This window comes from Lycorma delicatula, chromosome 7 (genome assembly GCF_047948215.1).
Source record: "Lycorma delicatula isolate Av1 chromosome 7, ASM4794821v1, whole genome shotgun sequence".
Taxonomy (NCBI): Eukaryota; Metazoa; Arthropoda; class Insecta; order Hemiptera; family Fulgoridae; genus Lycorma; species Lycorma delicatula.
In genome coordinates, this window is record NC_134461.1 from 131549248 (window position 1) to 131575732 (window position 26485).

Genomic DNA, 26485 nt, shown 5'->3' on the forward strand with positions numbered 1-26485 from the left:
CGTTAGGAGGGGGAGGACATTGTTAATCAAGATGGCGGTGAATTTTAATCCGCCATTTTTAATTTGTATAATACCCACGTGTTTATATTTTATTATTAATATCGTTATTATTTTATACGCTTCACCTTTATCGAATAATATCCGTTCGTTTTTTCATTAAACAATCTTATGTATATTTATAATATTCTATTGCAATTATCGCGTCAAATATATTTTTTCCCCCGAATGAACGTCAAATATTTTTCATTTTACGTAACTTTATTAATTTGTTGAGGATTTTTGAGAGCGTACTTCTGTACCGATCTATTTTCACTTTCGGTGTCGATCCCTTTCTCTGACTCCTGGATTTCTTCTAAGTCATTCTATTCATTATTCGTTTGGATTTTTTTGCGTTACATTTTTATTCACTTGATTAATAAAGTACAGTATAAGGATTTATTTATCGCAATGTAAAATAAGAAAACGTATTGCAACAGGTAAAACGTTTGGTCGTTCAAATCTTGTCGTTTATCGTAGTGTTTTGAGTTGTACCCGATTTCAATAGTACAAAAAATAAGACGTAAATTAATATTATAATATGCGCTTCGGCGTTTATTTTGTCTTATACTATGAAAGAAGTGAACCGCATAATGACAAATTTGATATAGCGTCTCGCTATATATGGGGCGATAACGAAGTTAACTTTTAAATATTTATGAAAACTTGACAAGGAGGTGGAGGGAATGTTTCTATATTATGAAGGTGTTAAAATACAGTCGGGAATGTTTTCCGCTCGTTTTCCCAGCTTTCCTAAACGTCATCCAAAGAATGATTTTGTATAGATTTTGTGTGGTTTTATAGATTTTTATGCCTTAAAATATATAAAAGAATGGAATATTAGAAATGTAAACCTTTAAATATGAAAATTAACGTAAATTTTTTAACTTTTATAGGTTTTACTGCAAGTTGGGTAAACATTTTTATATACAAAAGTATTAAATTTTTGATTTAAAATTTAAAAACGGTGTTATATCTCAGAAATATAAGACTATTTTTGTAACCTTTACGCATTTCAATTTTGCCTTTCCGAATCGTTCCGAAACAAATTTAAAAAGAAACTTAAAATATTCTATTAATATTGTGGTTAAATGCCCAAATTATTTTAGACTTGATTTAAGAAATCGTCTTTTAATTCTTTCAAAAATAGTAACGCAATATCTTATGTACGCCGGAAACTTTGTTGTTTGTTTTTTAATATATCCAAAAAACTTTTTGATATTTTCTTTTGATAACTTTAAGATTACAAAAAAGGGTTATGCCTAACACGCTTACTCAAATAAAATTTCAAATGTAAAGGCGCAAAAACTTTTCAACAAAAAATTGAACGTCAAAATTAGGTGTTCTAATCTTCATCTTAAATTAAATAATCATTATCATCGACAGATGATGCAGGGAGGGCAAAAAAAAAATAAATTTAATATTAAATATGCGATATAAAAATATATCGATAAATTATAATAATTAGTGTTTTATATAGAAATATAAATAAATAAAATATTTCGAACTTCCGAAAAATTACAAAAAAATGTAATTGTATTCGGTTAGCCCGAGTCGGAAGTTGAAATAAAGGCTTATTATTACAGTATAACCGGCTAAACGTTTTACTCCGACCGAAAAACCGAGACCAAACCTAAAGAGGTATATCGTGTTTAAATATAGCTGTTATATATGTACGTATAGTAATGTAATGTATAATTTATATAAAGTGAATTTGTTTAATTAGAAAAACTGTTCTATATTACGACGTGATACTACCGCTCTGGTCAGTCCTAGTCGAAAGTGAGATTAAAGCTAAATGCAGTTTAAATCAGTAAAACATTCTACTCGATCTGATTGGTCGAGACCAAAACTAATGAGGTATTATGTCACGTCGATATATAACTAGTTATTGTTTTATATAAACCCCGTATTGCAGTATCCTTTTTTGTAATATTTCATATTATTTATTTTATTATTATAACTTTTTTAGTTAAAATTTCTTATATATTTATTTGTTTTTACGATTTAACTTAGGTTTTTTAATCGATTTTTGTTTCCCGGATTTTTGAATGGATTTGTATATCTTAATTTAACAAAATAATCGATATGTTTTTCTTATTGTCGAAAACGGGTTCGTTTTTTTAATATTGATTTGTGTTATCGTTAGGTGTCAGAAATGTTTTAAAAAAATACGTGTAATTATTTTATATACTTTTTTGATAATAGCGCACAAATTTTTAAATATCTTCTTAATCAAAATATTGTTGATGATTTTTCGTAAGAAATTTAAAAATTGTGATTCTGAATAATAGTCCGATTAATAATATATTGTTAATAGATCTTTTTTAATTCGATTCATTTAAATATTTTTACAACAAAGGCGGTATATTTCGATTAAATTGCACAGGCCTACTTATCGGTCGTTTATGATATCCATCGTAGATTTATAAAATCGTCTTATAAATTACGTAATAAAACTTAATATGTGTCGTATAAATTTTTTCTTACTGATGTTTGGTAATTATTTATCGGCTGATTTTATTTTATTGATTCTGTGTTTCTTTCCTATTTAATGTTACACCGTACGCCTGTTTCTTTTTAAAATCCTCTTAACTTTAGGTATGTTTTTCCCTCAATGTATGAGCTATACGACAGTATTGTTGTTCTGAAATGTATGTACGTTTTTTCCTTTCTGGAATTTTGTATTTGATTGTAATAAAACGATACTAAAATAACATTTAGTTACTAATAAAAAAACAGTTATAGTATTTTATTACGTTTAATCATTGTAATACATCGATAGTAAAAACGTAAATTTATTATACGATTTGTTAAGCTTCATTATTAAGACTCGTAGAATGCTATTTAAATATTTACTAAATTTTTATGTATATTTAAAGAAAAAAACCTTGTTATGCTAAGTCTAATACGTTTTTTAGAGCTTTTTCTTTAATTTTAATATCGTTTGTTAATATTTCTTTAATTTATTACGGTAATAGGGTGTTTAGGTTACTCATTACAGGAAGAAAATCCTCCCGATAGACCTCTTTCTCATCCACGATCTGTAATAAAGCTAGAAAATTCGTTAGCGGTTATCAGATGAGATGTTGGATCGATAAGTTATATATAGCTTAGGTAAATTTTTTTATTTTATTATTTTCTAATGAGTGCGTTGCAATCTGTTTAACTAGTGATCAATAAGCAACCCCCCCTCCCTGTAACGGCCCGATGAGATGAGGATGATATGTACGACATCTTAATGAGGTGTAGTTTCTACAAAACTCAGGCCGATCATTCCTGAGGCATGTGGTTAATTGAACCCCTACCACCGAAGTACACAGGTATACACTGTCTAGTATTCAAATCCGTATAAAAGCGACAAACGTTTTACTAGGATTTGAACCTTAGTACCTTCGACTTTGAAGATCAGCTGTTAAATTTGATAGGGATTCTTTTCATTATTATTTTTATATTATGTTATTACAATTACTCCAAAAAATAAAGATGGCGCTACGGTAGTGAAAGTTTACGTACAGTATTTGGCCTATTTTAGTTTTTCATGTTAGTAATAAAAGAGAAGTAATAATTTGTTTCTCAAAAGCGACTAGAATATCACCCCTTTATTAAAAAAATTACGTTTTTTAAAATATCGCGATAAAAAAGATTTATCCAAATACAAATCGCCTTTGTCTAAAAATTATTGTATAATTTTGTTAGGATGCCGTATTTAAAATTCATGATTTTAATTGTCCGATGTATTAATTATCCGAATCGTATTCTTCTTTACTTGCCAGGTAATATATTTGATTCTATATTTACGTGTTTCAATATTAAGCAACTGAAATGAAAATAATTGTTGATTCATTATAAGTCTTAATTTAAAAGAGAAGCTTAAAATATATTCTTTAAATGTATAAAAACGTACTTTGCCTTTATTTTTTTATCCTAATTATTGTCAAATTTCTCCCTCACCCCTCTTTTTCTCTCCTCTCTCTCTCTCTTTGTCTTACATTGATTTTTAAAGTTCCATATTGTTTCATCATGTCGATTTATCTTTTCTTATATCGTAGTTTTCTTTTTATCTGTTGCATAAAAGCAATATGTCATCTTCATTAAGATCACTGTTCACCGTTTATAAAATAAGCAATTTTCGTTGATTTGATGTAACGGAAGAAATTTTTAAAAAAAGTTTACAAAACGATAATGAATAGTCCTTATGTAGGTCTAATCGGTAAAGTCTCTTTAAAAATTTTCTTTACGTGGTTTTAACTTTTGTAATATATATCGACTTTTATTGCGTTATTACCGTACTCGATGTTCTTTTTTAAAAACGTAGATATAAAAAGGGTTCGTACTTTTAATGTTAATGTTGGATTAATTCTTTTTTTTTTTGCAAGGAATCAGAAACAGAAAATTTTTAAAAATTTAATTATATAAATTTTATCTTTTTTTTATTATAAATTAAATTTGTTAGTAACCAAATACATTATTTAACTGTTATTTTTGCAAACTATTAATCCATTACAGCAATCAAAAGCAGTAGCATATTGTTTATTAAGGCGGGGTAGGGGTTAAGTTTGATTAAATAACGCACATTAAATATTAATAACGATTTAAAAAAAAAAGTTTGCTCACATATTTGTTAATATTTTTACTGCGTTTTATTATAACTGTAGTTCCTGATTGTGTAGTGTCTAGATTAATTTTTAAATGTAATTAGTGTAAGGAAAATACGTATGCATTATTTATTTTAGCTAAGTTTTGTCATTTGTACATATAAAATAGTTATACTTGAAATTAAATGAAGTAACATTATTATATATATATATATACACACACACACACACACACACACACACACACACACACACACACACACACACACACAAACACACACACACACACACACACACACACACACACAAACGCACATGTGCACTGTATGTGGTGGGGATACAGTGTAACTGAAATTTTTCTCAATTTCATCAACATGATTTTTTTTAATTGTAAAACAAAATTAATAAAAGAAATTTATTAATAAATTTCTATTTATTTACTTTTAAGAAAAATTTGTCCTTATAAAAGAACTAGCAAATCAAATATTTTATATTATTTACCATTAAAGATTACTTCCGCGTGCAGGCGTGTGTGTGTTTGTGGTTATATATATATATATATATTATATACATACAAATTATTTATTATTACTGTAACAAGAATATTTTAAAACTTGTATTATTATATATTATTAATTCTTAATAATTATAATGACAGTTTGTATAATTAAATTATAACACTTACATTAACATATATATAGGCCTAACCTAAAAAAAATAATGCAGTATAAATTTTGTTTATTTCTTAATAATAATTAAATTAATCATTTAAAATATGATCGATAAGTTCATAAACAATTTGTTTCTTCATAATATAAGTACATAGTTATAATTGAATGGCAACTGTACCTTATGCCTACATAACCTCAAAAGCAACTATGTTTCCTAAAACTTATGTTATTTTTAAAAGGTTTTTAATACAAATTTAATTATTCGTCTTCTATTTCTCTTAATAAGACATTAACGTGGAAAATTAATCGAGATTACCAGAATAATTGATAATCGGGTTACCCGTGTAAAGCATTTTTTTTTTTTATAATTTATTAAATTTTGTTATTAAACATAACAAATTATTTAGTAGTTTTTTCGATTAAAACTTTTTAATTTAATTTTTATTTATACTAATTTATTTAAGCTATATCTTATGATAAAATTAATGTAATAATATAGGTTATTTTTCTTTAAACTATTTACATTTTATTATTATTAATGTATTTCTTTTTTAACCTGTAATTTTTGTGTACAATTAATAATTAAAAAACAAAAATTTTACCTTAGATAATCGATAACGATAAAATTTATAAAATATTCTTTTGAAATATCGATACGCTAATTTTTGTTTGTTTGTTAATATGTTATAATTTTAAAAAATACGTAATTTTGAATTAAATTTTGATTTTAAAAGTTTTATATATACATAAGTGAAATGTACTCGGTTGTATGTCGTAACAGTTAACTTATTACGACCCACACACGGTGTACACCTGTCAAATGTCATTCGATTTTTAAAAAATTGTTAAAATTTATTAAAAAACTAATAACGAATCCTTATTCCTCGCGTCGTAAATATGCATAGACGATATTTTAAATTAATAATATCGCGGTAATTATCGTAAAAATAGTGCGATAATACCGATATTTTAACGTAATATTAATTTTTCGTTAAAAATTTTATATAGTTTCGTTATTTTAATCGCGTTAAACGATAATAAATTAATAAAATATAAGTCGATCCTTACCTTATGACGATTGTTGCGTGTTTTTTATGCACGTGTCATCGATGGCGGGAACGGTTGCGGCGCCTCCTCCGATACGGAGCTGTGGTCGTTCCGTACGGAACGGCTACTAGCCGTCGAGTGATGCCGTGACTCATGTCCCGTCTGCGGCAAGAATCTGCAACCCGCCGTACACATCTCTAGTCTTAACCATATATAGCTTTCCCCGCCAAATAGAGGGCCCTACATGGACACAGTACGCTTCTACCGTGCCGCTCGTTATCCGCTCGACCGTTCGTATGGACGTACGCACGACGTATCGATAAACGCACGTTGTCACAACTCGTGCGTGTTATCATTTTAGTGCAATAATATGCCTGATTTTACGTTTATTTTGCTTCGATCGTTGAGCGTTTCTAATACGGATTTTATTTCTAAATACCCTTATATTTAATGAAAATACGTTCCGCATTAACGTTTACGACATCTCGAATTATGAAACTTAGTAAATAAATACGCCTACATTATTATAAGGTTTCTTTCGATGTATACAAACCTTTTAGCGTATTTAAACTTGTTTCCCACCGTAGATCTTTCTGTACGAACGTATTAAAAGGAAAAAAAATTATATTAAATTTGTTTACTTTTTGCGATAACGCTATAGAATTCCCCATTTCCACAAAAATAGAAAAAAGCTGCCTTTATATATATCGCATATTTTTTAATTGATTTTTTTTAAAGTTATCCTACGCAAAATAGTAGTGCAAGTGACCCCCAAAAAATACTTTTTTTCAAAAAAATACGGGGAACCGATCAAAGTTTATAAATGTCGAGTTTTTAAATTCTTTAAAACTTTTTTTGGATTATTTAAACCTTTAACATTATTAAACGTCTAACTTTCAATAATAATACAAAACAATTTCATCATAATTCTCTTTTCGCACCCAAAAAAGAAATCTTAGGTAATTTCTTTTTTTTTTTTGTGGAATTTTTTTTTAGTTTCTTCCAATTAATATAGTAAACGTAAAGTAAAGTAAAGAAATCAAAACATTTTCTTGGAAGGTGGTTTTGGAGGTGGGGTACAATAAAATATAAAATGATACCGTTTTTTTTTTTTTTTTTTAACTTTTTTTGATTTATTAAACATATGACAATTTTACAGAAAAACTTCATCAAAATTACTCTCCCCCTCCCAAAAAAAATTAGGTAACTTTTTTGATGTGTCATTATTTTTCCACTATATAAGTACAAATTACCGATGCCAGGTAAATATTACAACTTTTTCACCTTTTTTTTTTCTTGAGAATGTCGATGTTTCAAGACAAGACTCTCTTAGTTCAAAAATAATAAAAAAATTATAGAAATTTCCGGAAGCATGTTCATGCATCGGTCTGTGTTTTGATTAATATACTCGGATTGGGTCGATATAAATTCTTCAAATAAATTCTAAATACGGGATAATGATAGTATTAAATTCGGAATAAAGGTGAAAATGGGGAGAAGTAGTTTTCGTCATTTTTAATTTTTGATTATTTGCTTAGAGGTCGTAAAAAATTGATTAATACAATGACAGTACTGATTAGGCGGTAATAAATTTCCAAAGATTTAATTTGGATTTAGAGATGAGAGGATATATTCAGGATTATTTCTAAACAATTTTTGTTTCATATCTCAAAAACCCGTTGAAAAATGTAAAATTTGACGCAATCATTTGGGAATGATATATTTATAACCCATCTTCGATCTTATTTCGACCCAAAGGAACAAGGGACACCACTTACCCGTAATTGTTTTTTAGTAAAGTATATATATATTTTTTTAAGTTGTTGATTAGCGTTGCACTAAATGAGGCAATAACTTATTCAAGTAAATAATTACTCCAAAATCTAATAAAACTCAAGGGGACTGAATAGGTCCGGAACTTAAAATGTAATTTTTTTTAAATTTTAATTTTCAAGATTGAAAATCCCATTATTTAGTATTAATGGAGACGTTACGTGAACTTTATAAGAAAAAGGTGGTCTCTTCGGACCTAATTTAAAAAACTGTTTGAACTTTTTTTCATTTCTGATATTTTACCCATTTTTCCAGTCGTGATTGTTATTAAAGATATTTGAGGTGCCTATCGAGGAAGGAAGCCAAACGGGATACAAATTTGTTATCTAAAAACTTTGAATTTCAAAAAACCCGTCATTCGGTCAAGGAAGTCAGCCGGGGCTGAAAATGTTTTAGTAAGAATTCTGAATTTTTTCTCAGTTATACATTTTTATTCTGAATCATTTTTAATATAAGAACGTAATCGATCAAGTTGGTCAAATCGAACCGAAAAAAGTTTTACTGACCGTTAATTTTTTTTCGTAACTCTCTCTCTAAATATTATATAATTAATGCATGAATATTTAAAACCCTTATGGTGTTTTTGAAAACCGGAAAGTTATATAATATAACTTTTTGCAATCTTTTTTTTTTTACTATTCAGTAAGGGGAAAATAATAATGTGAAATCGTATTCAGTAAAAAGGAAACTGCTTCATTAAAAATTATATGATTACAATAAACGTATAATTAAATATAAATCTGTTGTTCAGTGTTATGTGTATTCTTTATTTTCACGTAAACAAGTTAATTATCTGCTAATAATTTTGTCTAAGAGCGAATAAGCTCTATTTATTTTTATTTTTTAACATTAAATAATATGCGATTTTGCGTAGATTAAAATACAAATGAAACATCGCATTTGTTATTCGACTTGAAAATATAAAAGTAAAATTACTTACTACAGTTTTATCGATTAAAAAATAAATAAATATTTTTAAAACCAGCATCAACTTCAATATAAAAAGTATACACACTCGTAGACATCAATTGATTTGCTTTGTTAAATTATTTACTAATTGTAACTTACTTTAACGTTAAATATATTAATTAAAAATACTAGAACGGTTAGAAAAGTCAATTTCAGAACTATACATAGTGCATGTAAAAGTTTTTATATACTCAGCAATTTTAAATAATTGCTGGCTTATTTCTTAAAATTGTATATTTTGTTAAAGCTAAGCGGTAAAAGTCAAGTTATTTCATGCAAACAGTAACAATTATTTCCTTTAATAACAGATTACTATAGATATACAAACATTTTTAAGTAAATTTCAATTTATATCCGTTTCACATCGATTTAATTTTTAACAAAGCAAAATATTTTTTTTTTTTTTAAACTTGAACGTAAAGTAATGCATAGTTCACACATCCTTAGGTTTTATACGCTAGCACTTACCTAATGTTGTTCCTCTGTATTTTACATTCTTTTTTTCTAATGTTCATCACAACTTTGATTTTCGTATTTTAACGATTATTGGGGACGGCGTTTGTTTAAATATCGAGTATTAACCGTACCTTAAATAAAAACTAAGATTTAATAAAATTTAAAAAGTCTGATGTGGACACTACATGACTGCCATTTACGCCTATTAAATTACATACACACATTTTCTTAAAATGAAAAATACATAAAATTTTATTTCATTAATAACTTCTGATATTTTTTCTTTTTTTGTATTGAATTATTATTCATCGTAATTTTATTTTTCAATGAGAGGTTAATAATTATTAGTAATCAATATATTTTTAAAAAATATGAAGTCTGATTGAAACCGATGTGTCTTCCCCTTGTAAGATCAAAATATTTCATTAATTAAAATTTTATTTGGCTATAACTCTGGAACCGACAAAAATAAGTATCACTTATGATAGATCTTTCTCAATTACGACTTATTACTGCAATTAAGAAAAAGTCCAAAATCCAAATTCTTTTGGATTTCCGGATTTTTTGGACACTTTTATTTCAGTCGATTACAATCAAAAGGGGAAGTGCACAACTAGATGTAACACAAGTCCTAAATCCAAAATTTCAACATCCTACCACTAATCGTTTTTGAGTTATGCGAGATACATACGTACGTACGTATCTCGTAACACCGAAACTAGTCAAAATGGATATTTCCGTTGATATCTGAAAACCGAAATTTTTCGCGATTACAATGTTTCCTTTACTTCGTACAAGGAAGTAAAATGAAACAATTGACTTCAAAAACTTAAAGTAAAAAATGATAATGGTTAATTTGTTTTTTAATTGGATTTTTGAGATCGATAAATTGTCGGTATGTGTTTTAATTCGACAGCGATTTCTACAAGTCAAAATTTAAATAAAAATAGTACAGTTTTTTTTTATTAATCATTAGAAATACTTCCGAAACTTTACGATGTAATTTAAAAAATTCCATTCCAGATTTTGATCTAAACTGTTCCGTACTAGCTACATTTTTTCATACCCGATTTGTCGTGTCTGTATTTATTTTTTAAATATTTTATTTATATATTTAAATAATGAGAACAAAAATTTGTTTTACATTGTAATTGTTTTTACGTAGAGTAAGATAGTATTTTTTTCTAGGCCGATAAAATATTCCAAGAAATAGTTCTTTATTCATTATATTGTATTAATTAAATGTTATCTTTTTTTGTTATGTTAATTTTTTTATTACATATATATTTGTTTAAAATAAATTAATTAAAAATAAACGTCATCGATAATTTTTATATTTTTGTATAATGTATGAAATTAGAATTTTATTTTGTTTTATTGAAATAAAACATTTTAGAATCAATTATAAAAAAAAATATTTTAAGTGGGAGAGTTTTATTGTATTATTATTGATTCTACGGCAGTTTTCGAGGTTTTATTATTTCGCGTCTTACCGAAAACTGTTAGATTTTATTGTTTATTTCTAGGTTTACACACACACACGCACACACATATTCATAAATATATATATATATATATATATATATATATATATTAGTTGCAATTGGTTAAAAATATGTAAGAAAATCAGTTGATGGAAATGAGCAAATAAATGTAAAAATATTTGTCTTTATATAATTTTTAATTAAAAAAAGTTTGAAAATTGTAAAAATTAATTTATGTAAATGGATAGTACATAAAAAATTCTATTTATTATTTCCTGGAATAACTTATCCATTTACAATAAAACAATTAATTTGTATTCTCGTACATCTGTGGTAATTTTGCTTGTGTTTTAGTTCGTAATGAAGTTAATTAAAAAAAAAAAAGATTGTGTAACATTACCGGCTTCCCCCGTAATAGATTTTCATTTCTAATACGTCATAGGGTTTTTAAATTATAATAACTTATCACTGTTTATAAAAAATGATGGTGCGTGGGTTTGTTTGTTTGTTTGTTTGTTTGTGTGATGTATGTGCTCACATTTTTATTTTAGCTGCTATTGGCGCAAAGTGGATCGCGTGGTGCGCCGGACAGTTGCGCGCAGCACACGAACGATTCACTTCTTCGAACGATTTATTTAAAATTATATTTGTGTTTTTGGGTTAGAGCTGCTAAAAAATCGCAACTCAAGAAACGGCTAAAAATGTTCAGGATTTTGAAGCTTTTCCTCGTAAAAGTTTTTGTTATTGGTACGTTAAATTCATGAACGTAATTTAGTTAAAATTGGTAAGAACACTTAAAAAAATCACGTGTATGAAAATAAATCGTGTATCATTTTCGCGGGGGTCCGTTGGTCCATTTTTTCTTAGTTACTTAAAATCGATCGAAGCTGTTATAAAATACAAAGCGGAAAACTATTTTAAATAATACACATATTTAAAGTCATGTTAAATTTTTTTTTTAAATTCTGGGTTTCATTTTATTCTTTGCTTGATGTAGTTCCAAAATCCTTAAAATTGTATCCTGTTTCGCGATTCACTTTTTTTTTTTTTGTTGTCTTCAGTCATTTGACTGGTTTGATGCAGCTCTCCAAGATTCCCTATCTAGTGCTAGTCGTTTCATTTCGGTATACTCCCTACATCCTACATCCCTAACAATTTGTTTTATGTAATTCAAACGTCGCCTGCCTTCACAATCTTTCCCTTCTGCCTGTCCCTCTAATATTAAAGCGACTATTCCAGGATGCCTTAGTATGTGGCCTATAAGTCTGTCTCTTCTTTTAACTATATTTTTCCAAATGCTTCTTTCTTCATCTACTTGCCGCAATACCTCTTCATTTGTCACTTTATCCACCCGTTTGATTTTTAACATTCTTCTATAGCCCGCATTTCAAAACCTTCTAATATTTTCTTCTCAGATACTCCTCCGATCGTCCAAGTTTCACTTCCATATAAAGCGACACTCCAAACATACACTTTCAAAAATCTTTTCCTGAAATTTAAATTAATTTTTGATGTAAACAAATTATATTTCTGACTGAAAGCTCGTTTCGCCTGTGCTATTCGGCATTTTATATCGCTCCTGCTTCGACCATCTTTAGTAATTCTACTTCCCAAATAACAAAATTCTTCTACCTCCATAATCTTTTCTCCTCCTATTTTCACATTCAGTGGCCCATCTTCGTTATTTCTACTACATTTCATTACTTTCATTTTGTTCTTGTGTATTTTCATGCGGTAGTTCTTGCGTAGGACTTCATCCATGCCGTTCATTGTTTCTTCTAAATCATTTTTACTCTCGGCTAGAATTACTATATCATCAGCAAATCGTAGCATCTTTATTTTTTCACCTTGTACTGTAACTCCGGATCTAAATTGTTCTTTAACATCATTAACCGCTAGTTCTATGTAAAGATTAAAAAGTAACGGGGATACGAAACATCCTTGTCGGACTCCCTTTCTTATTACGGCTTCTTTCTTATGTTCTTCAATTATTTATTACTGTTGCTGTTTGGTTCCTGTAAATGTTAGCAATTCTTCTATCTCTGTATTTGAACCCTAATTTTTTAAAATGCTGAACATTTTATTCCAGTCTTTGTTATCGAATGCCTTTCCTAGGTGTATAAATGCCAAGTATGTCGGTTTGTTTTTCTTTAATCTTCTTTCTACTATTAATCTGAGGCCTAAAATTGCTTTACTTGTCCCTATACTTTTCCTGAAACCAAATTGGTCTTCTCCTAACACTTCTTCCACTCTCCACTTCACTTATAAGAAAATATAATTTTTTTTGTTTTAATGTAAAGTTTGTATAACGTTACCGAAAGAAAACTAAAACTGCTTTCGAAAGAAAATTGAAATGCGAACCGTATCTGTAGGGCCGTGAAAATTTATAAGATTAGGATCTCAGGCGTAGAAATATTTTGGCCTGATATGATGCTTAATGCGGTTTAGAAGTATTATGTAAAATTTTAAACAAAATTACTTTGGCTACCCCGTTGGCGGGTCGGGACCAGAGTTTGGAACTTCTTTAGGTAAATATTCTTAATGACAGATACGCTTTATAAACTTTCAAATAAATATTGTATCGGGCTTTTTAAAATCAAAATTACGAATTCGTCGCTCCTCATGTAGTAACAATAAAGATTTATAATAAAGGAAAGTTTAACAGCGGAGTTGCATTTTTTTTTTTTTTAAGCTTCGATTACCGAAACTAACCTCATGGGCATTATACTATTTAAATTTTACGTTGATATTTGTCGCCGACATTCATCATTTATTACTATTTTTTTGTCATTAATTAAAAAACTAATTAGCATTTACACTTTTTTAGTACTTTGTATACACAATATAAACGGTGTTTAATTTTTTTTCATGACAATTCTTAATTTTGAGTGCATTTTATCGTGATTTATTATCTAAAGTTAAGTTATTTGTGCATGCTGGTGAATATATTTTTCTGTTAATAGATTTATTTATTTTTGTACGTGCACGTGTTTGATGTTTTTGTTATTTCTTCGTTGTGAATTCGTTTTTTGTCATTGTATTCTATGAATTTATTCGTACATATCTTTTAAATGTCGTCGTGAAATAATTTTATTATTATTATTAGTTTTTTAAATATTTTATTTGTTTAAATAAAATTTAATGAGGTATGCGATCATTAATAAAAATGTACAATTAGTTTTAGACAAGTGACGGATGGATGGATGGTATTATACGTATATTTTAACGATGAATGTGAAACATAACCGTATAATCGTAAAAAATTGAGGCTTTATTTTATATTCTATTATTTTTTTCCGATAACTTATCCGGTTTTATATAATTATTAAATTTGTTTTCAAAATTGAAATAAAATATAGCATAATTATTATTTTCCCATCTAGATAGCGCTATAGCAGAACTATAGCTCTATAAGGGAAAGTATTGTAATCGCTCCGATTTGGGCATGAGCGGTTTTCACCGGATCTCGACGTTTTCCACCTAAAGAACCCAAAAAGCTGGATGGAAATTTTCCGGATGTTAATGTTCGTATGGTCCACGTGTGTGTGTGTGTGTGTGTGTGTGTGTGTGTGTGTGTGTGTGTGTGTGTGTGTCGGCCTCTAAATCACCTTATATCTGGACCGATTTTGACCAAACTCGGTCAGATTACTTCTATTTTTGGGGTATCGTCGCCATTAAATTTTAAACTTAAAAGTTCAAGTCGAGGTTGTACAGCAAGCTCGCCGTCAGTATGTGGGGATTTCTCCTAATTAACGTCGTATTTTTCTTAGATATATTTGTTAAAGATTAAAAATAACAGTATTTGCAAATAAGGTTTCGCAAAATCTCATCCCACCCCCAAAAAATGCTCTAAACTTTGAAGCTTTGCTGTGATGCTTGTTTTTCATTGCGGTTTCCTCTATTGTCGGCTAATTACGTATATTAATGAATCTTTACTAAATTGGAAGCCCCAGACTCCACCGACCGGCCGGACCCGAGCAAAAGTCAAGCATTTTTTTTCTTTTCCTTTTTGATTACCTTTTAGTTTTTATGTCGCTGTGATACATGGGGAAAAAAGGGTAATTGGACCGACAAAACCAAAATAAAAGTTGCATAATTTTTACCAGACAAGTTGCGTGGTCGCATAATTTTCCCGGGTTTGCCCTTGACAGTATCATTTCATCTATCTCGTCTTAATTATTTAATTACGCAATTTTATTCAAACGTTCAGTAAATAAAATTAACTTCGATTTGACTCCCGTTATCAAATAACTCTTCTGACTTCAAAACGATGCGATATTAGAAGTGTAACTGAGAAATAAATAAAAATTCTACGTAAAAAATTTTAATTCCATCCAGTGAGACCCCCTGATCAAATGATGTTTTTATCACCAAAATTATACTTTATTTAGAATATGAATTCTAAAAAAAATTCAATAGTTTTTGTAGTAAAAAAATTTGACCCGACGTTTGAAATTTGATCCCTTGTGTGTTGTATCTTAGAATCGTAAGACGTTTTTATCCTTGAGCATTTTTTCCGTAAAGCAACCGTTTACTAGCTGCACCGCATTTTCAGTCGTATACTGGTCGACATTATTCTGGTATAGCCTATAAGTTTAACCTGTCCTCAGCTTTGTAATTGTAGACGTTTGTTATTGTTTTAATGGAGTTGAATTTTTGTAATATATCATTTCGTTGAATTTTTAATAATTGTTCGCTTTTTTTGTTTTAACAGTTTTACAACGCTTCCAGAAATAATTGGCTTAAACCAATAAAAATATATCTCGTCAAAATAGTTACGTTTTATTTCAAATTATTTATGAGAAGTAATTTGTCGTTTTCATTAAATGAATAATTTGTTTTAATAAATTCTTTAAAGTAATGAAATCGTAATAACTTTTGTTCTAACTTTCTATTTAAAATTTTATCGTAGTTAACGTACTAATACAACCGGTATAAATCTAAAAATTAAATTTTACCGATAAAAAATCATTTTAACCAAATTTAATTTAAAAACGTAACAAATTGCAACCCAGAACCGATTCTATCTAACTTATACAAACTTAATTCAAAACGTTTTCGATCTTCTTTTTGCCCTTATATCGATGCTGTTGTCGCATGTTTCGTGTAATTATTTCTTTTGTTTACTTTATTGTCAAAATGCGATGATATATTGCTAACAGATTTTTTAAATTTATTAGCTACTTTTTTTGAGTCTGTATTTATGAATATCGAAGAACTTTTTTTTTGTTTCATTTTTTTCTATAGTTTAAAATTAATTTATCGTTGCCAAAAATTATTTTATTTTCTTATATATAATTTTTGAATAAGCAGCGGGTACAGCGTAAATATTATATACGGGTATCTAAACGTTTCAGGAAGTAGCATACGTTTTCGTACGTAAGACTGTCTTGAAACTATAATCGATTGTCTTCGACTACCGTTGTTAAACGATATCCGGTTTTCTCTTCCCTATTATATAACGTGATACGTGTCAATAAAATAAAATTAAAAAAAAAACAGCTCCATTCAATTTTTAAATTTAATTTTTAACATGATTGATTAAATAATTTTCGATTGACTCGCTAAATTTATATTCATTATTTTTGTTATAAAATTATTAATTTATTATTTATCGTTTATCCGTCAATAAAATGATAACTTTTTTTTATTTAGTCATTCATTTAAAAAATAAAAAAATAATTTATTTAATTAATATAGATTATATAACCCTACTTGTTTTATTGTTATTATTGTGATTATTAATTATTATTATATAGTCATATTTGGTAATATAATTACTATACTATTCGTTTATTATTATTATTTTTATTATTATTATTATTATTCTAATTTATATTTTATCTTCACGGATCATTTACATTTTATTTGCATCATTAATTTTATCATTCGTTATGTAGTTAAGTTTATTTTCATTTCGTTTCTTATTAAATGAAGGCTAAATACCGTATTTTTATAATACTTTTCGTTCGTTTACATTTATGTAAAATGTGTTTGGGTGAATTATAACATCTAGTATTTACATTTGAGTTCTGTTTTATTGTTCTTGAATTATTTTCTGTTTGTTCCTCGAACAGAAGAACAAATTCATCGAGTCGTATGTACTAAAAGTATTATGAAAATTTGTTTAATTATTTTTATACGAACAATAAGCGATGCTGAATCATCGTTTAATAAACACTAAGAAACGCTCAAAAACCTCAATATATTCAACTGATGATTTCGTTTGTTGAACGACCATCATAAATACGAGAAATTTTTTTTTTAAATTAATAAAAGTAAATATAAATACACAAACTAAACTTAAAATGATAGATTAACAGTTAAAAATTATTATTAATAATAAATAAAACTGAACTTATTAAAAGAGAACAAAATGTGAGAATAAAAAATAATTTGAAATATAGAAAAAAATGAGAGATAAACTTTCAGTAAGAAAGAAAAGATTAATCTTTTAAGGATATCTTTCGAGAATGGACAAAAACAGATCGACAAAAAATATTTGAATTCTTTAAAAATTGATAAATTTAATTAACTTTTAAGAAAATATTTGAGAGAAAAAATCTGTGAAAAGGGGATTTAATATATGTAAATGTTTAGAAAAAAATATATATATCGGAAGGTTTCCAAACTGAAATCAAAGAAACCGATCCAGTGGTCAGATGAAAGTAAGAAACGGCAAAGTTAAGCGATGAAAAATATTGTAAAAATAGAAGACAACAGTCAAAAGCGAATTAAAATTTATAATACTGTTCGTAACAGCCAAAATAGGAAAAATTAACTCCGTGTACCCGGTCCGAGTGGGAGTTTAAATCGGCTAAACCCCTTTAACTGGACCCATTTAAGCCCTTTTAACTGGGAATTTTCACGATATCGTTTGTATTTGTTTAAAAGCATATTTATTTCTATCGATTCCTTTAAGCCGTTATGTTTACTGATGATTACCGTTCGACAGCTAAATTAAATTTATTAGATGCTTCTACCTGTTATCTATTTTTTCGAGTTAAAAGACAACAGCGTCCCCACCGTCCTGGAAACTCGTTAGGGGAGCGTCACAGTGATTTTAAATGGAAATGAATTGTCGACGTATAATTATAAAGAGGATCGGAAGATAAAAATTTGTTGTAAACATCTCCGGGTTACGAGAGTCTTAACGAAAACGGCAACCGTTTAATATTTTTGTGAAAGAGAAGAGGAAACGACTAAACATCAGATTTAAACAGCTGTATCGTTTACTAAACAGGAATTCATTTGTCGCTATACAGCTACGGTGTGGGGTGAGGAAAAGTAACGTTGAGGTTATACAACGCTTCCAGAATAAGTTGGCTAGAATCATTACAGAGGCGCCGTAGTTTGCAGGGAACGAAGAAATTCATAACTATCTGGAATCGCCTTATGTCCGCGAGGAAATCAACAGATTCGGTTGGCATTTCAAACAACGGCTAAGTAATGAGGCTGAATCTCTTAAACGACTGGATGTCCGGCGATTCAAACATCTTCAGGTGCTGGACGTTGAAGGAACGTCTTGAGTGACTGGACCCGGAGAAATCCCTTAAACGAGCATATCTTCTCTTCGCCTGAAGGAGGGCGTAAATTCCTTTCTTAACCAAACCGTGTTACTGTTTTGTTTTTCTTTTCCTTCTTCTTGTAATATTATTTGATTTTTTTGTTAGAGTTTTACGGACTTTGTATTTTTTATGGTGTGAACATATGCGAGTGCATTTACGAAAATAAACTTTTCTCCATTCACCTACGAGAATTTAGAAACGTTTTTTTTTTAGTTTTTCACGGACGAACAGAGTAGACCGCTTTTATTGTTAATTGTAAACATTTTTTTTTAATCGCAGTTTATTTATTTACAATCTGTTCCAAGAATAGACCGTAAGTAAATACAATTAAAATAAGCGCAGATGAAAATATTCACATTTTTTTACTTCCTTGTACGAAGTAGGAAGTATTATGATCGCGAAAAAATTCGGTTTTCAAATTTAAACGGAAATATCCATTTTGACCATTTCTAAATCCATTTTGACTTCTTTCGGCGTGACGTGTGTACGTACGTTCGTATGTATCTCGTATAACTCAAAAACGATTAGCCTCAGAACGTTAAAATTCTGAATTTAGTTTAAAATTCTGTTGTAACATCTAGTTGTGCACCTTTCCTTTTGATTGCAATCGACTGAAATAAAATTCCAAAATCCAAAAAATTTGGATTTTGGACTTTTTCTTAACTGCAGTAATAAGCCCTCATTGAGAGCTTTTCAACGATGTATCATAAGTGGTTTTTATTATCATTGGTTCCAGAGTTATAGCTAAATAAAATTTTAATTAATGAAATATTTGGATCGTATAAAATGAAGGCACATCGGTTCGAATTAGATGTCATTTCCCTTTTTTTTTTTTAATTTTTTTAAATTTAATTATATTGATTTATTAGTTAACCTCTGATTGTAAAAAAGTTTTACAATAAATAATAATCCAGTATTAACATTAAAGAAATATATGAAAAAATATCGGAAGTTATTAATGTAATAAAATTTAATGTACTTTTCATTTTAAAAGAAAATGTGTATATGTAATTTAATAGTGGTACTAGTAATTCTTGTGGTGTCCATATCAGGTGTGGTGAAACATCTGATTATTCGTTTTTGATTTCATTTTTTTTGGTGGTTACATCATAATAATTTTTTTTTTTAAAGAATTAGATAGATATAAGACTTAAATTTATTTAAAGAATAAAATAAAGGAACTTTTACTTTATCCTAATATTTCAGGTAAGATTGTTGAATTAATAATTGTATAAATATTTGATATTAATAAAAACAAATATTTTAGCAATTGTGTAAGCGTCCACTTTATTAAAGAATTGGTAGACCGTATCTTACTTTCAAGTGAAATAAGTTTAAAGGAAGTGCAACAAAAAATGTGTAATGTAATTTAATAGGCGAACAAGGACACCACAAGTAATGTGGTGTCCACGTCAGACGTTTTTTTTTTAAACTCTTCGCAAGGATATAATCCCGATTTACATCGATTATTCCTTTGTTTACCTTCCAGGTCGATTCTACACAAATATTTTGTGATCGACAGATTAGCAATTAGGGAAATAAAATAGTTTGCCGGGAAAAAATAATTCCTTCTTTACCGATTACGAAAACGTTTTATCTCGCAATTCTTGTATTATGAATACTTCAATTATGAAGAACAAATGAATAAAACATTAATTATTTGAAGACGACTCTCATTTTTTAGTTGACGCTATTATGTAGAATTCATAATAAAAAGCTATCTATTGTAATGGATACCGTGATTCGACTTCCGGAAAATTTCTACATATCTTCGCGTTTCACATATCCCAGACCCCAAATCAACCGTCACCTCAAAAGTATATATTATTTCACATTCTTGTGGCCACAATAACTTCGTGTAATTCTGCGACAATCACTTTCAAATTTTTCCCTAAAAATAACTTGACCCAAAATCTCGGTCGAGTTTATTAACGGCCAAAATCCATGGGAGTGGAAATGGGGGGCTTATTCGAAAAAAAATCGCAATAACTTTCTTATTAAGTAAAATATCAAATTCATTTAAATGTCTTACTATTCCTTAAATAAGGGCCTAAAACTTATTATATTAATTTTTTCTGATGTCACCAACCATTGGCCCAGGGGGTGGAAAAAATGGGACTTCGAAGACAAAAAATCATACCTACCTTAATAGACACAGAATAGAATCGTTTTAAGGTGGTCGTTAATCCTCTATATATTACCTAAGACTTTTGTCTGTAACAATTTTTGATATGACCAACCCTTACGGCAAGGGATGACCAAAATATTGCTGGAATTGTAAGATGGGGCTTGTCGTATGCTAAACACGTGAAACTTTTTTCACAAGCAACCGTTGTCGTATTGAGTATATTTGAAGTTTTTGTTAACTTTAAGGTGGAAATCTTTTTTATCCCTACATAGCACCGGTGAAATCTACCTCCGCCTTCCGGCGTGCCGAAAGGGATTTTTTTCTTTTATATTAAAAATAAAACAAACCGGAGATATTCAAAATTTGAACTTACGTAAATAATTAATTTCTGTCGGATACAGACGAGTCCGTAATATATAAATAAATTTAAAAAGTGAAAGAATTTATCAAAATATGATGAGCCGCATCGTAAATCGGCAAAAGCCGAATGGCATTTATCGTTTTGTAATTTACTTAATTGTACAAAAATTTATATGTTTTCTAAGCAACGACCGGGTTAAATCACTTTAGAGTTACATTATTTCTTATATAAAAGGTGATAAAAGGTGAATTTTTTAGTTTATAAAATTGTCAAAAACAATCAGGTTTCGAACCGAAAATGATAGGGAGTGACTAAGGGCGCTTCTCTATTAGTGGGCGGAAAAGTAAAACCTTGTATATTGTTCTTAATAATTCTATCAAATCGGTCTTCAAAATCGGCTTGATAGCATAAAGCAGTAGTAACTTTAAAAAGAAAAACAAAGACGTAAGCAGCTATAACTGTTTTTTTATTAATCTGTTTAAAATTTATTATACGGTTTTCTTTTGTTTGTTTATGTGCATATAATTTACGACTAAATGTACGAAACTTATTTGTGTTGACTCTTTCATAGCCTTTTTAAGGATTTCCGTTTTATTCCGGCGTGAATAAAATAAATCGTCTTAAACGATTTGTAAAGCAGAAATAATATCTGTGAACTCAATTATTTTTTATATAGCGTGGGAGTAGGTCGAGCAATTTAATAGTATTTGAAGGCCATATTAATACGAGAGGCCTTTCTTCGGGAGTACACCTGATTTGTTTAAACATTTTTTTCTTTTGTTTTTATAATTACATTTTTTCGTAAGGAACTGCTCATTAACAAATTATAGTAATGAAAGATTTAAAAAATCGGTTTTAATATATATTTATAAAATTTTTTTAACTCTACGGACCTTCTATCTCCAGATGTTTATAAGAAAAGATACAAAACTTTCGCCTGCTTTATTACTAAAAAAAAAAAAAAAATATTATTTTACCGTAAAATTACCAAATAACGTTTATAAAAATTCAGTTAAAATAGATTTAAAAAACATTTTTTAATTTCCCTTTTGTACGAGTATATATATATATATATATATATGATCCCTAACCTAATTGATGGTTGTTGGCGATCTGACAGTCTGAAATCCAACTCTAACACGACTAGTTCCCAAAACTGACCTTTATTATTCTCAAAAAATAATAAGCATCCTAAGATAGTCGGGCAAAAAAGATGTATTTTTCCCTTGCCTTTATCCTGGAGCCCGTTAATTCAAATCTCTTTACAAAGCTTACCGTAATGCATGTCTATTTAACCCTACGTATAATCTATTCGCAGCGTTAAAAGTATTGTTTTACGGTGGACATCATTACTCTCAGGAAAGCCATATCTGAATTAAAAACCGTCAAGTCATTTAACAAACGTCCCAGTCGTATAATAAATAGCGCAATTAAAGAAATTAATGTATCTGTATCCATCAGTAAACGATGCTATATATCGCGCTTTATACCTCTACTCAGTAGAGTATTTCGGTTGTGTAAGTAATAGCAAGAAATTAATTTTTTTCTATTAATTGGTAACAAAAGTATTAAAATTTGAGTTTTATCGGTGAAATTTTATTTGTTTGGACTCTAAATAAGTAAATATATGATTTTTTTTTAATGCGTTCGGTACTAATAATACGTTATATAGATCACGTCAGGAACGGGTAGATATGTAGTACCATGGATAAGAAAAAAGCTGTCCCGGTACGTATTTGGCCGGTTGGTTGGTAAAACCTTGATTAAAGCAGCAATATAATATACCATAATTATATATAAAATAAAAAATCTGATGTGTTCCCCACATGACTTCCTTGTATGCCTATTAAATTACATATACACATTTTTTTTTTTTGAATGAAAATACATAAAACTTTATTTCGTTAATAACTTCTGATAATTTTTCTTTTTTTTATTGAATTATTATTCATTGTAATTTTATTTTACAATGAAAGGTTAATAATTATTAGTAATCAATGTATTTAAAAAAAATATGAAGTCTGATTGAAACCGATGTGTCTTTCCCTTGTAAGATCCAAATATTTCATTAATTAAAATTTTATTTGGCTATAACCTTGGAACCGATAAAAATAAGTACCGCTCATGATATATCTTTAATAAGCTCTGAATAAGGGCTTATTACTGCAGTTAAGAAAAAGTCCAAAATCCAATTTGTTTTGGATTTTGGGATTTTTTGGAAACTTTTGGTTCAGTTGATTGCAATCAAAAGGGGAGATGTACAACTAGATGTTACAACAATCCTGAATCCGAAATTTTTTCATCCTACGGCTAATCGTTTTTGAGTTATGCGAGATACATACGTACGTACAGATATCACGCCAAAACTAGTCAAAATGGATTCAGGGACGGTCAAAATGGATATTTCCGTTGAAATCTGAAAATCTAAATTTTTTGCGAAAATAAATGAGTTTAAATTGCTTATTAATTTTTACTTCCTTGTACGAAGTAAAGGAAGTATTATGATCGCGAAAAATCTAGATTTTCAGGTTTCAACGGAAATATCCATTTTGACTAGTTTCGGCGTGACGTCTATACGTATGTGCGTACGTGTATACTTACATATCTCGCATAACTGATAAACGGTTAGCGTTGGTATGTTGAAATTCTGGATTTAGTACTGTTGTAATCTCTAGTTGTGCACCTCCCCTTCAATCTACTGAACCAAACGTGTTCAAAAAAGGCCAAAAACCAAAAAAAAAAAAAACATTTTGGGCTTTTTCTTAACTGCCTTAATAAGACCTTATTCAGAGCTTTTCAACGACATATCATAAGTGGTACTTATTTTCATCGGTCCGGAGTTATAGCCAAATAAAATTTTAATTAATGAAATATTTCTGTCTCAGAAGGGGAAGGCACATAGGTTCGAATGAGAAGATTTTTGATATATTCAACAAATAGTCCATTAATAAAAAATGAATATTTTACACCGTAAGGTCGAAATTAAAATTTGTATCTAGTATACAGAAGTTCACTAAACGGAATAGATTAATTATTTATACGACACGCCGGAAATCTGAAACTTTTGTTAATCAGCAACTCACGAAGATACGAATAATACTGATTTAGTAATACGAGTAATAAAGGGACTTTATTACTATCCTAATATTTCATAGAGTAATATTAATTTTTCAGACTAATAAGTATTACTGTATCCTAATATTTCATGTAAGATTGTTGAATTAATAATCGTATAACTATTTGATGTTAAGAAAAACGAATATTTCAGCAATCGTGTAACCGTCCACTTTATTAAAGAATTGGAGGATCGTATCTCACTTTCAAATGAAATACGTTTAAATGAAGTGCAGCAAAAAATGTGTATAAGTAATTTAATAGGCGTACAAGGAAGTCATGTGGCGTCTACTTCAGATTTTTTTAAATATCATCTCGTGTAATAATATTAAACAAAATTCTTGATAACATTAAATATTAATATTATTAATTAATAGTAAATAATTAACGATTCAGAAGGGGGCGGAACTAAGAATTACTGGCACACATGCTTATTTATTTGTTGAACGGAGTTGCACGAAATTCAGGGTTTTGAAAGAATCGTTTAATTAGTAATATCTGAAAAATTCATCGTCAGTATTACTCTTCTTTCTGTAAAAGAACATCTTCTTGTTGTGTTTTAATAAAATAGTAGAAAAACGTTCTAACCGTTCAGTATGTTTTTAAAAATGGCAACGGGAGCATATTAAAGTCTTTTCTTGCATATTGAGTCGCACGAAAACTGTTCCGTTGTCCGGTTCGATAGAGGTGGTTATATTGTTAAGAATAAGTGATCGTTCCTTTTATCAAAGATTTTACATTCGTAAAAGAAAACGCTGATCGATAACTTAAAATTTCTAGTTTTTTTTAGACATCCTTCTACACGATAGATACTTACTGGTGCTAGATAACTTTCATCTTTTGACTTTTTGACGGAGCCTTAAAAGATGACTATAAAACCATCTCCCGACTAAAGTTTATACTTTAGTATAAATGTATAGCGTAAATTTTTATACGAATAAACATTTACGCTATTTAACTGAAGTGTTATATGAATACCAGTTGTTTTTTATACCCTAAAATGAAATCCTAATAAAATATTTATACATAATTTATTATACTTATGTTGGCAGTTATCTTGCGACATTTGTTTTTTTTCTTGTATCACCTGTCTCCTTTTCATTATAATAATTTTTTTTTTCTAAATCCATAGATTGTGGCGATTAAAGAAAATTGAATCTATATTTCCTGTAATTTTTCTATGAGAAAATCGATAAAAATGTCGGAACATATCGCGTTTTAAGTTATATACCGGATGAGAACGGTCGTCATCGTTCGGAATTGATTTTTTTTGTGACGCTTAGCAGAATATCTTACAGTAATAGAAAAAACCGGTTTCGAAAATAATTTTTTTTTGTCTTCTAAGAGCTATGTAACACGTAACATGTGCGTTCTAATGTATTTGTACGTGTGTGTTTCTGTGTTTGATTTACCTCTCTGTGCAGCTATCCGTGGGATTTATATATCATTAAATCCTTCACACTTTTGCCCGATATACGACTAATTTCCACCCTCACCTTTCTCTAATTTTATTTTCTATCTCTTTCTCTCCTTCTGTCGTTTTTCTCTTTCTTGTTTACAAATATGTGCATTAATCTCTTCGTTTTATGACCGCGGGAAGTATATTCGTGTTCGTTTCCTCTCTTGAGTGTTTTTTTTAATACTTCATAATGACGCATATTCCCTGTACATGTTATCTTTAAGTTACGCTATCTCGGTCGATTTTTTTTTTGTTGATAAATGATTATAATGGAATTCATCTGATAACTTTGTCGTCTTTTTGTTAGCATCCAGTTTTCAAACTTAGACAGCCTTTATTATTATTAAGCTGTTTTTTTACATTTTTAATTCGTTTAAATTAATCGCGAGAAGAAACTTAAAGTCGATTTTTACTGAAAAATCGAGTTAATCGAAAAATGTTGCGGTTATGTAATGAATTTTACAATTTTTTTTTAATTCTCAAATATTCCAGGAAGGTTATCCGAATGTAAAAATCACTCCCGTTTCGGTTCAGGAAAAACCGGAAATAACAAACGTAAATAATCTTTTCATAATTTTTAGTTATTTATTTAGTTTTGTGTTTATTACAGATCTAATTTCATATTACTCTTTGACAAGATCTTTTCTGTTCTCAAATTGAAATCCCGTAGAGAGCGTTATAAATTAAATTACAACACCCAAAGAGCTCGGGTGGAACGGGCATTAAATTAGCAAACGTTTAACCGGATTTAAAACAGGGTT

At 28.7% G+C, this 26485-nt stretch overlaps 1 protein-coding gene and 1 long non-coding RNA gene across 2 annotated transcripts in view; one reads left to right on the forward strand and one right to left on the reverse strand.

The window, feature by feature from the left end:
- Positions 1 to 6524, reverse strand: part of LOC142327943 (uncharacterized) — a 98925-nt gene extending 92401 nt beyond the window's left edge. The window contains exon 1 of the long non-coding RNA XR_012757129.1: positions 6374 to 6524. This is a non-coding gene — a long non-coding RNA (uncharacterized LOC142327943). The remainder of the gene's footprint in view (positions 1 to 6373) is intronic.
- The window catches only part of bs (serum response factor blistered), a 339616-nt gene that overhangs the window by 220406 nt on the left and 92725 nt on the right, over positions 1 to 26485 (forward strand). The gene's annotated exons all lie outside the window — the stretch shown is intronic.